The sequence below is a fragment of the Canis lupus genome, chromosome 3 (assembly GCF_011100685.1).
Source record: "Canis lupus familiaris isolate Mischka breed German Shepherd chromosome 3, alternate assembly UU_Cfam_GSD_1.0, whole genome shotgun sequence".
NCBI lineage: Eukaryota > Metazoa > Chordata > Mammalia > Carnivora > Canidae > Canis > Canis lupus.
Genome location: NC_049224.1, coordinates 53,059,204 through 53,072,025, shown reverse-complemented (window position 1 = coordinate 53,072,025; position 12,822 = coordinate 53,059,204).

Sequence of the window (12,822 nt, the reverse complement as noted above, 5' to 3'; positions counted from 1 at the left end):
CTTGTTACTTTTATAGTAGCGGGGAATATACTTAATGAATCAAAAGTATTTCCTGGGACGCCTGGGTGGCTCAGAGGTTGAGCATCTGCCTTCGGCTCAGGGCGTGATCCTACGGTGCCGGGATCCAGTCCCGCTTCGGGCTCCCTGCATGGAGCCTGCTTCTCCTTCTGCCTGTGTGTCTCTACCTGCCTCTCTCTGTGTGTCTCTCATGAATAAATAAATAAAATCTTAAAAAAAAAAAAAAAAAAGAAAGTATTTCCTGTTGCAAATAGAAGAAGCCAGGCTTCCAAGAAGGTAAAGGGAATATTCATGGTAGAGGCTGAGACCAAGGGGGGGGGTTGTTTACGGTACACTATAGGGAGAGCTTGGAAAGGGAGGGGGGTGGAATCAGCTCAGGGGATATACAGAGCTGTCAGAGGTTAAAATCCAGATGATAAGGATGACATTGGGAGGCTTGGTAAAAAGGGCTACGGGTTCAGTGCAGGACTCCACCTGACTGCAGGGTCTGCAGTGAAACTTCTCTTTCATTCTTGATGTCAGTAATTTGTGTTCTCTTTTTTTAATATCAATCTTATTAGAGGTTTATCAGTTTTATCGATCTTTTCAAAGAATGAGCTCATTTCATTGATTCTCTTTTCTGTTTTTCCATTTCATTAATTTCTGTTCTTTATTTTTCTCTTCCTTTTGCTTTAGGTTTATTTTGCTCTTCTTTTTCTAGATTCCTTAAATGAGAATGTAACTTATTGAGAGTTTTCCTCTTTGGTATGTAGTGCCATAAATTCTCTTCTCAGCACAGCTGTGTCCCACAAATTTGGACACCTTTTTTTTTCACTAATATCCATGTATTTTTAAATTTCTCTTGAGAATTCCTCTTTGACCCATGGATTAATGAGAATGTGTTGTTTAGTTTCCAGTTGTTTGCTGATTTCCTGTCATCTTTCTATTTTTGATTTCTAGTTTGATTCCATTGACTTGGTAGGCACATTCTGTATGGTTTCAATTCTTTTAAATTTATTGAGGTTTGATTTATGTCTCAGGATATGGCCTATCTTCATATATGCTCCATGAGCATTTGAAAACAATGTATATTCTGCCATTGTTGAGTGTTCTATAAATACTGATTAGATTCTGCTGGTTAGTGGTATTTTTGAGTTCTTCTGTATCTGTGCTTTCTGTCTAGTTTTCTATCAGCTGAGAGAGAGAGAGAGATGTTGAAGCCTTCAACTGTAATTGTGAATATGTTCATTTCTCCTTTCAGTTCTATCATTATTTTACTTTATATATTTTGCATCTCAGTTGTTTGGTGCATACACATTTAAAATTTCTATGTCTTCTTAGTGTATTGACTCTTCTATCACTGTTATATCCCTGTCTGTAACTGGGGATTTTCTTTGCTTTGAAATACTTTGTCTGCTATTAATATAGGTCTCTTGCTTGCTTTTGTTTTTAGATTTTATTTATTTATTTGAAAGAAAGAGAGCACAAGTCAGAGGGAGAGGCCGAGCGAGAGGGATAAACTGTCTCCCCACTGAGCAGGGCGCCCAATGTGGGGTCCAATCCCAGGGTCCTGGCATCACAACCCAAGCTGAAGGCAGATGCTTAACTGACTGAGTCACCCAGGTGCCCTCTTGCCTTCTTTGGTTAGTGTTTGCATAGTATATCTGGTTTCATTCTTTTTCTGTCAACCTGTCCATATCATTATGTTTGAAGTGAGTTTCTTTATGTGACATCTAATTGAGTCATTTTTAAATATCTGTTCTGCCTGTCTCTATCTTTTAATGGATGTATTTAGACTGTGTAATGTATTATTGATTATTAGGGCGTAAGTCTGACATCTTATTTTTTTGTTTTTGTTTGTTGTTCTGGTTTTCTGTTTTTCCCCCTGCTTACCTCAGGGTTAACTGAGCTTTTTTTTTTTTTTTAATTCAATTCAATTGTGATTGATCAATTTTGTTTGTTAGTGTATTTCTTTGTCCAGATTTTCTAGTGTTTTGTCTGAGTGTTACAATATGTACATATAACTTACCATGGTCTGGTGAAGTATAGTTGTAGTGAAGTATGGAAATATTACCTCCTTTTGAGTCCTTCTCCCTCCCTCCCTCACTTAAAATTGTCTTTATTCCCTCTATAAATATTGGTAACCATATTAGTTATAATTTTTGCCTTAACCATCAAACTTAACTTATAAAACGTATGAAGGGAAGGAAGTTTTATTGTATTTACCCATACTTTTAGAATTTCTTTTTTTTTTTTAATTTTTATTTATTTATGATAGTCACACAGAGAGAGAGAGAGGCAGAGACACAGGCAGAGGGAAAAGCAGGTTCCATGCACCGGGAGCCCGATGTGGGACTCGATCCCGGGTCTCCAGGATCGTGCCCTGGGCCAAAGGCAGGCACTAAACCGCTGCGCCACCCAGGGATCCATTACCCATACTTTTACTCTTTCCATTGTTCATTCTTTCCTCCTGATGTTCTCAGATTCCTTCTTTTACCATTTTTGTTGTTGTTGTTGTTTTATAACTTCCATTAGCCATTATTTTAGGGCAAGTCAGCTTGCAGTAAATTCCTTAATTTTCTTTCATCTGAGAATGTCTTTATTTTCCCTTTATTCCTTTTTTTAAAAAAAGATTTATTAAAAAAAAGATTTATTTATTTATTCATGAGACACAGAGAGAGAGAGGCAGAGACACAGGCAGAGGGAGAAGCAGGTTCCTTGCAGGGAGCCTGAAGTAAGACTCTATCTCAGATCCCAGGATCATGCCCGGACCCGAAGGTAGACACTCAACAGCTGAGCCACCCAGGTGTCCCTTTTCTCTTTATTCCTGAAGGACTTTCGCTGGCTATAGAATTCTGGGGTGACAGTTCTCCCCCCCCCAACCCCATCACTTGAAAAATGCAGTACTGCTTCCCCGCTGGCACTCTGTGGCCTCCTCTGACCCTGCAGGTGGGGGAGCTGCCTTATCATGAGTGGTGGTGCCAGTCCTGTTTCTCCCCTGTGCCTCCTCTGACATCACCCTAGCAAGGGCAGGGAGAGCCTCTTGTTCCCAACAGATGGATTTGGGAGTTCATGTTCCCTAAGGGACCTCCCCGGATATGCAGGAGTTGAGCCTCATTACCATCAGGTGGGGATAAAAGTCCCAGCTCCCCACTACACGTTGGGTATCACTCTGGTGGGGAAGGGGCTGCCTTATTATGCCTAGCAAAGGGGCAAGTGTAGGTTCCCATTCAGTCTTTGCTGATGGGGCTGGGATATAATTTTGTTTGTTTGGGATTTTTGGAGTTTGACTGGACTAGATCCATTATTGTCTAAGTTTTCTGTCTTGGGCGCCTGGGTGGCCCAGTGGTTGAGCATCTGCCTTCGGCTCAGGTAGTAATCCTGGGGTCCTGGGATTGCGTCCCCCATCGGGCTCCCTGTAGGGAGCCTGCTTCTCCTCTGCCTATGTCTCTGTCTCTTTCTCTGTGTCTCTCATGGATAAATAAATAAAATCTTATAAAAAAAAAAGTTTTCTGTCTTGCTTGTGCCCCTTTCCTGGTCCTTTGACTGGAGAGAGCAGACTTTTCTTGAGGTTTTTGGGATCTACATCCATTGATGTATTAAGTCGCCAGCTTCTCCAGTATCCAGTCAGATCTAAAAGGGCAAAAGCAAACCCAAGGAACTCACCGCCATGTTAATCTTTGAGTCTTCAGGTTGCTAGCAAATCCTCCTCTTCTCTCAACCTTAAAGAGCCTTCATGTATCTGTTTATAGAGAATGTCCAGGGGTTGTTAGCTTTACTTAGTTGGAAGAATAGGAATAAATATGTCTACCCCGTTTTGTCTAGCATGAAAAATCAGGTGTCTTTTTTATTATAACATCACATTGTACTGCATTCCAGCTATCTCTTTAAGAGTTTGCTTCACTTTCTAAAGTGTGAGTTCTTAGAGGCAAGAACTGTGCTTTATTTCTCTTGGTATCCCTAGTACCTAGCAGAGCAGCAATAAAGAAGTTTTGTAATTGGAGTATGTTATCAAGCATTTCCCAGCGTCAGGCATTAGGAATTTGTGCACATACGTCTATAGTACCACCAGAGGGCAGTAGCAGCAACCCTTCACTAGGGGTTCCCCAGCTCCCATGCCCCCATTCCAGAAAGAAAGCTTTGCTTATCCTTCCTTTGGGTGAGAAAGGCAGAAATCTGGGAACTTACTGTAATTGGGCCTTTCAGGGAGAAGAAGGGACCTTGGGGGTGGCTGTCAAGGCCGCACCTGGAGCCCATGGGTCCCATTCTTTCAGGGAACCATGTGTTCTATGTTCTCATAAAGGGAGGGGAAGTCACATATTTCCAGCGGGTAGAGAGACAGTCATGATTCTGGGCTCTTCTCACAGTAATCCTGCAAAGCATGCATTATTTCCTGCCTTTTACAGGTGAGGAAGCTGAGGCTCAGAAGGTCTCTCACAGCTAGTAAGAGGGAACACTGAAACGTTTATGCTCTTTCCCCGCCGGAGATCCAAGGACAGCCTCCTTCCCTGAAGATAGAGTGGACCAGGGAAGGGAGTCATTGGCAATGGAGGGCCAGGCCAGCCCTACATCCAACAAGCCTCTCAGCCCTGTGTTCTTCATCTTTCTTTAATGGGGGTGATAATCCACTTTGCTTTTAAGAACTGTGTGATCTAAGGCCAGGACCAGCAAGGCCTAGTACAAAGTGAAAATGTGGGACCTCCTTATTAAGAGAATTAAAAATTTCAGGGCAGCCCTGGTGGCACAGCGGTTTAGTGCCACCTGTAGCCCGGGGTGTGATCCTGGAGACCCAGGATCAGGTCCCATGTTGGCTCCCTGCATGGAGCCTGCTTCTCCCTCTGCCTGTGTCTCTGCCTCTCTTTGTCTCTCATGAATAAATAAATAAAATCTTAAAAAAAAAAAAGAAAATTAAAAATTTCAAAACAGCAACAATAGAGCATTAAACAAAGCATGGGGCCCTTCTAAGCATGAAAGCCTGTGTGACTGTACAAGGCACATGTCCATGAGGCCAGCTGTCTAGGGCAATACTAGAAATAATGAAATCATAATAGCTTCCCTCTTAGCACAACTAATCTGCACTATACTTTCACTTTAAAAATTTTATTTCTTTCAACCTTTCTGGGGTTTTCTCCCCCTGTGCACGGGGTTTATCTGCTTGTTTGTTTTTTCAGAGAAAGAGAGAATCTTAAGCAAGTACCATGCCCAACATGTGAGCCCAATGCAGGGCCTGATCCCACAACCCTGAGATCATGACCTGAGCTACAATCAAGATGACTGAACCACCAGGTACCCCTCCTCCTATGTGTTTTAATCTCTACAATGAGGAGGTTGGACTAAACCAGAAGTTCTTAACCCTGGTTATACATTAGAAGCACCCGGGGACTTTAAAAAACTATTCAAAGTTGGCCTTACCCCCCAAAGATTCTAGTTGAACTGGGTGGCAGTGGGGCTGGGCATGTCACGTAAAGTCCCTTCAAGTTCTGAGATTCTGGTTCTTACTTGAGAGTGATGATGACAAAACTATCCTCCCCCTCCTTTGGGAAAGCAGCAGAGGTATCTGGACAACTCCAACTCCCGTTGGGCAGGGACCTGGGCAGGGACCTTAAAGGTCTCAGGTCTGGGGATTTTTACTGGCAATGCCATGAAGAGTATGTGTTCTTGGTGGGTCTAGATAAGGAGTGGGTCTTCTGAGGAAATTGTTTATCATCCACAGGAGTTGTTTGCTCAACTCTCCATTCTGCCCAGGCCTGAGTGCTCCAGTGTTCCCTGGTGGTCTCTGGAGAAACCATCCATTTGCGGTGGTATTTCTGGGCATGGAGAAAGAACAGTGGCTTCCCTGAGCCTTCTGGGAACTGCCAGCTTGCCTAGCTCCCTTGATAGAGGCAGAGCAGTATGTGTAAAGCTGTTAGGGAGGAGAAAGCAGAAAGGAAAATGTTTATCATACACTTTCTGAGTGCCTGGCATTGCACTAGGAACACTCATATTTAATCTTCCAAAACCCTTCTGGGTATTTTTTTAAATCTCCATTTTAACAGTCCAGGAAAGCTAAGTAAATTGCTGGACATCACACAGCTCATTGAGTGGTCCCTCTACTTACTAGAGGGGCAGGGCTGTGGTTCAGAGGTGTGGTAGAGTGGGGTGCAGGAGTGCAGGCTGGGTGGTACTTGCCTCACTCCTGCCCTGTCATCTCTCTGAGTCCTGCTGGCCTAAGGCTTGGGACCCTAATCTCTTGTTCAAACTTCACCTCTACTCCCACTCCAGCACAGTGCTTCCTGGGAAACCAATTCTGAGGGCCAGTACAATCCCAGAGTCCTGTGGGACTGACGCTCTTTTCTGCCTGAGAAGCCCAAGCTGTGGCTGAAGCCGGTGAGGCATGGCCCAGGCCTGCCTTATCAGGACTACACAGAGCTCAGAAACCCTTCACCCTGGGTCCTGTGGAAATGGCTTGGAACACTGGGTCCATTCACTGATGTGAGAACCCAAGGATGAAAGGAAGTTCTCCTGGGAAGGCAGCCTGGGCTCCTCACAGATATCAATCAGGAGATGGGGCTAATGCAGTGGTTCTGCAGCCACTGAGCAGGCTGGAACTCCTTCTAGAATCAAACTCCTTCTCTGGAGTCAGTTATACTGCACAGAACCTGAGTCTGCCACAAAGATTGGGACAGTTCTGAGAATGATCATCAGCCTCAACCTCTGCCCAACAGAGGGTCGACTCACCTTTGAGGTAGGGCCTCAAATTTCCCTCCCTACACTTAGAGGGGCTTATAGAGGCTCAGGAGAGCTGTGAGGTCCTGGTGGAAGGGTGGGGAGGGATGGAGATCCCAGACAATTTAGTGGGGTGGGCAGGACTGCAATCTCCCTAATGGATCCATGGCCGGACCAGAGAAGACTGAAGCTGATCTGGAGGCCCCATTTCCTAGGAATCTACCCATCCCCCTTCAGGAGAGGGGAACTGTTGCTTCACAGGCCCGGGCTGGGCTGAGCCAATGAGGCCTGGACCCGCGAATAGGTACCATGAGGAAAGATTTCTATCACATTGTGAACCCCAGAAATGCCAAATGGTTCAGAAGTGGAAGGCTAGGTATTCTGCTTTTAACTCATTCTTCAAAAGCATAGGTCAGATGAAAAATATTTTAGAAGGTGAACTGTGATATGGGATGAGAGACAGTGCTGGAGATGGATGGGGGTGATGCTTATTTTCACAACAGTATGAGTGTACTTACTTAATGCTGCCAAACTGTTCACTTTAAAATTGTTAAAACACTAACTTTTATGATATGTATATTTCACTACAATTAAAAAAAGAAGGATGTGAAACTGTTGTTAGCTTAGAAAGCATGTCAGGCCAGTCTCATTTGAGTCTGAAGAAAGGTTTCCACATGCTCCAAGAACACCTGCAGACTGTGGCCACCCAACTTTTGAGGAAGGCATTGTCTTTTCCTCAAGCCTTACAGTGACCCACCCAAGGGGTTAGAAATAAATCTTAAGGAGCCTGACAGATGTGCCTCTCTTCTCACTCTTTCTAGCTATCCTTAGGTACATGAGACAGGATTTTCTTTATCCACTAATATTTGGAGATGCATGTGAGGAATGAACCAATATATCAGGTCCTAGGTCCTGACTCAGGAAACATTTTTTACCACCACATTTTAGGACTGATCAATCATTTTACAAAATCACAGCTGATGTGACTGTGTGGAGTTTGTAGTGGAGAATATAGGTATCCAACCTCAGAGAGCCAGATAATGACCCAGAAAAGGCACTTTGGGCAGAGATCCCATAATGCTCCATCTAGGGGTCCCAGCAGTATGCTAGGAGCACAAGAAGCCTCAGGAAAGAAGGGACTTCCTTGCCTGGAGTGTATCTTAAAAACTCACAGGAGTAGATCATATTGTGTTTTTATTAAAAACATATAAATGTCACTTTGACAACCTGTATACTGATACTGGAATGATACAGATTAACTTGGTTCCTGCCCAAGGTAAGGTGACATCAAATTTGTGAAGCACTCCATATTTTTCAGTAGTAGATAATTGATAATTGAAAAGTAAAATTAAAGAAAACAATCCAAGGGGCACTTGGATGGCTCAGTGATTGAGCAGTTGCCTTTGGCTCAGGGCGTGATCCTGGGATCCTGGGATCAAGTCTCACATCAGGCTCCCTGCAGAGGGTCTACTTCTCCCTCTGCCTGTGTCTCTGCCTCTCTGTGTGTCTCATGAATAAATAAATAAATAAAATCTTTTAAAAAATTATTTTAAAATAAAATAAAATAAAAAAACAATCCAGTTTGGGGGTTCCTGGGTGGGTCAGTTGGTTAAGTGTCCAAGTCTTGATTTCAGCTCAGGTCGCAATCTCAGAGTTGTGAGACTGAGCCCCACCAATCTTCACACTGGGTGTGGAGGCTGCTTAAGATTCTCTTTCTCCAGGCACCTGTGTGGCTCAGTTGGTTAAGTATCTGCCTTTGGTTCAGGTCATAATCCCAGGGTCCTGGGATGGAGCTCTGGTCAGTTGATTGGGCTCCCTGCTCGGTAGGGAGTCTGCTTCTCTCTTTTTCGGCACCTCTTCACCCCTCGGGGTCTCTCTGTCTCAAATAAATAAATAAAATCTTAAAAAAAAAAAAAGAGTCTCTCTCTCTCTCCCTCTACCCCTCCTCCCTTAAAAAAATCCAATTTACAATAAAAACAAAAGACAGGAAATACTTAAGAGTAAGTTTAACAAAAGATTGCAAGACTTACACACTGAAAACTACAAAACATTCCTGAGGGAAATTTTTAAAGGATCTAAACACATGAAGAGACATACCATGTTCATGGATTAGAACACTCAATACTGTTAATTCTTCTCAATTGATTTAGAGATTTAATTCATAAATCACAACCTCATAGGCTTTTTTATAGAAATTTACATGCTAATTCTAAAATTTATGCAGAAAAGCAAAGGATCTAGAATATCCAAACCAATCTTGAAAAGAAGTTAAAGACTTACATTACCTTACATCAAGACTAAATATAAAAAAAAAAAAGACTAAATATAAAACTACATTAATCAACATAGTGTGGTAATGTTATAAGAAAGAACTAGTAAATCAAGGAGCAGAACAGAGAACTGAAAATAGACTCACACTTATTTAGTCATTTGGTGTTTGACAATGGTGCCAAAGCAATCCAAGGGGGAGAGAAAAACCTTTTCAATAAATGGGGCTGGAATAACTGGATATCCAAATAGAAAAAAAAATGAGCCTTAACTCCTATTTTACTCTATACACAAAAAGTAACTCAAGACAGATCATGAATGCAAACATAAAAGCCAAAACCATAAAGCTCTTAAAAGAAAACAGAGAATATCTTTGTGGCTTGAGAGTAGCAAATGTTTCTTAGGAAGGCAATAGCTGTAAGTTAAAAAAACAGATAAATAAGACTTTATCAATAGTTTAAGCTTATCAAATAGATTATTTAAAAAAAAAAAAAAAAGGCAAAGGATGCCGGACTGGCTCAGTCAGTAGAACATACAACTCTTGATCTCAGGGTTGTGAGTTGAAGCCCCATGATATATATGCATAGAGATTACTCTAAAAGAAGAAAATCTTAAAGAAAAAAAAATAGGCTAGCTATAGACTGGGGCCAAATTTTGCAAAATATATCTGAAAAGAACTGGTATTCAAGATGTGTAAAGAATTTCTACAACCCACTTTCCCGAGTGGCTCAGTTGGTTAAACATCTACCTTCAGCTTAGGTCATGATCCTAGAGTTCTGGGATCAAACCCCACATCTGACTCTCTGCTCCACAGGGAACCTGCTTCACTTTCTCCCTCTGACTGCTGCTCCCCCTGCTTGTGCTCTCTCTCTCTCTCTCTCTCTGAAAGAAACAAACAAACTTAAAAGAAGAAGAAGAACAAGAATAAGAACAAGAACAAGAAGAACAAGAAAGGAGAAAAAGAAGAAGAAGAAGAAGAAGAAGAAGAAGAAGAAGAAGAAGAACAAGAACAAGAAGAACAAGAACAAGAAGAACAAGAAGAAGGAGGAGGAGGAGGAGAAGAGGGCAGTGCCGGTGGCTCAGCGGTTTGGCGCAGACTTCGGCCTGGGGTCTGATCCTGGAGACCCGGGATCCAGTCCCGCATTGGGTTCCCTGCATGGAGCCTGCTTCTCCCTCTGACTGTGTCTCTGCCTCTCTCTCTCTCTCTCTCTCTCTCTCTGTCTCTCGTGAATAAATGGGTGAAATCTTAAAAAAAAAAAAGAATTTCTATAACTCAATAATAAAAAGACAAACAACCCCAGTGAAAAATTGGCAAAAGATTTGAACAAGTACTTCCCAAAAGATAATATATGAATTGATAATAGGCATGCAAAAAAGACAATGCCATTAATAATCAGGGCAATGCAAATTAAAACAATAAGATACTACTACATAGGCAACAAAATGGCTAAAATTTAAACGACTGACCCCCACCCCTCCAAAGACTAATGATCATAATGAGCAACCAGAACTCAAATATCGTTATTGGGAGTATAAAATAATACAACCACTTTGGAAAAGGTCAGTTATCTTATTTTTTAAAAGATTTTATTTATTCATGACAGACAGAGAGAGAGAGAGAGGCACAGAGACATAGGCAGAGGGAGAAGCAGGCTCCATGCAGGGAGCTCCACAGGACCCCAGGATCACTCCCTGGGCCAAAGGCAGGTGCTAAACTGCTGAGTCACCCGGGGATCCCCAGGTCAGTTCTCTTAAAATTAATTATACACCAACCCTATGACCCAGCAATTCTACTTCTAAGTATTGACCTGAAAGAAATGAAATTATGTCCACAACAAGACTTGAACAGGGGCACCTCGGGTGGCTTAGTGACTGAGCATCTGCCTTTGGGTCAGGGTGTGATCTCAGGGTCCTGGGATCAAGTCCTGCATCCAGCTCCCTGCAGGGAGCCTGCTTCTCCCTCTGCCTATGTCTCTGCCTCTCTCTGTGTGTCTCTCACGAATAAATAAATAAAATCTTTAAAAAAAAAAAAAAGACTTGTATAGGAATGTTTATAGCAGCTTTCTCATAATAGCCAAAAAGCTGGAAACAGCCCAGACATTCATCAATAGGAGATTGGGGAACAGTGCTATGTTCATAAAATGGAATATTACTCCAAACAAAAAAGAACAGACTACTGGTACGTGCAAAACCATAAATGACTCAAAACCATTATGTTGAGTGAAATAAGCCTTACACAAAAGAGTATATTCTGTATGATTCTATATATGAAGTTCTAGAACAGGTAAAACTAACCTATTGTGGAAATAATACAAACAGTGGTGTCCTCTGAGAGATTGGGGGCAGATATTGACTGGGAAGGGGCATGAGGAAATGTTCTGGGGTGATGGTAGGGGTCTATATCTTGACAGAGGTTGGAGTGTACAACTTTATGTATTTGTGAAAATTGGACACTCTTAAGATTCTGTGTTTCATTGCTTATACATTTCACTTCAAAAGACTATAAATGGGTGCGTGGCTGGCTCAGTTGGTAGAGCATACAACTCTTGATCTTAGGGTCATGAGTTCAAGTCCTACATTGGGTATAGAGCCTACTTAAAAATTTTTTTTTAACTATAAACAAGTAGGGATCCCTGGGTGGCTCAGCGGTTTAGCGCCTGCCTTTGGCCCACAGAGTGATCTAGAAGACCCAGGATCGTGTCCCACATCGGGTTCCCTGCTCCATGCCTCTGCCTGTGTCTCTGCCTCTCTCTCTCTCTATGTCTATCATTAATAAATAAATAAATCTTTAAAAAAAACTATAAACAAGTAATACTGAGCTCTAGTTAAAGATAAACATACTGAAGTAATTAGGGGGAAGTACCTGATGTCTACAATTTACTTTGAGATGCATAGAAAAATAACATGTATTTATGGATGGATAGAAAAGTAAAGAGATATATGATAAAGCAAATATAATAAAATATTAATAATAGAAATTGGGCGATGGGTATAGGGATATTTTCATTATATTTGAAATTTTTAATTAAAAATGTTGAAAAAAGACATAGCTATTTCATGGAGTAGCATATAAAATCCGTGTGAACTTTATATGATAGAACAGGAATGTTCCAGACAATTCTTGAATATATTCCCTTTATTGGCCTGAAGTGCCCCTTCCTCCCAACACTTAATCATAGTGATTTTTTTTCTTCTTCTTTTCTCTTGGGAAACAAGTCTAGCAAATTGTGCTGGGGGCTCTTGTTCTCTCTGTAACCAGAGATTCTGCTTCTTGGCAGTTTTAATTTGCTACTGAAGATTCAAGAGAACTGCCCACTGTGCTTGTCTAAAAGAGGTAATCAGTTATAGTTGACTGTTTGGATGATATCAAGGCCTCTGGAGGACAAATCCTTCAGCATTCCCCAAGTGGAGATACAGAAGTAACCCAAGGCCAGAAGGCCCAGCACCTGGCAATAGGCACTGTGCAGAGACTGACTTTAGTTTGGAGCTGAGGTCGTTGGAAGGAGGAAGCCTTTTATCCCAGCCCCTAGGGGAGTGAAAGGAAGAGTTGGGGTGGGGTCTGCTGAGCCAGTACCAGGGAGCTGAGCATAAGGGCATCAGGCCAATGCGACCAACCCTCCCAGGTCACAATGGCACCTCCCTGCCTACTGGCCCGCTGGCTTCTACTACCAGGTTGGGTGATTGCTCAGTTAACCTGAAAGCACAGGGACCAACCTGAGCTGCTCTTGCCAGAAATGGCAGGGCTTGGAGTGGAGTTAGGGCTAGCTGAGAAAAGGTAGTTTTCACAGGCAGGGCCAGATGAGGAAAAAGATGAGGATGACTTGCTGGAGGCCAGTGGCAGCCTGCCCTGGT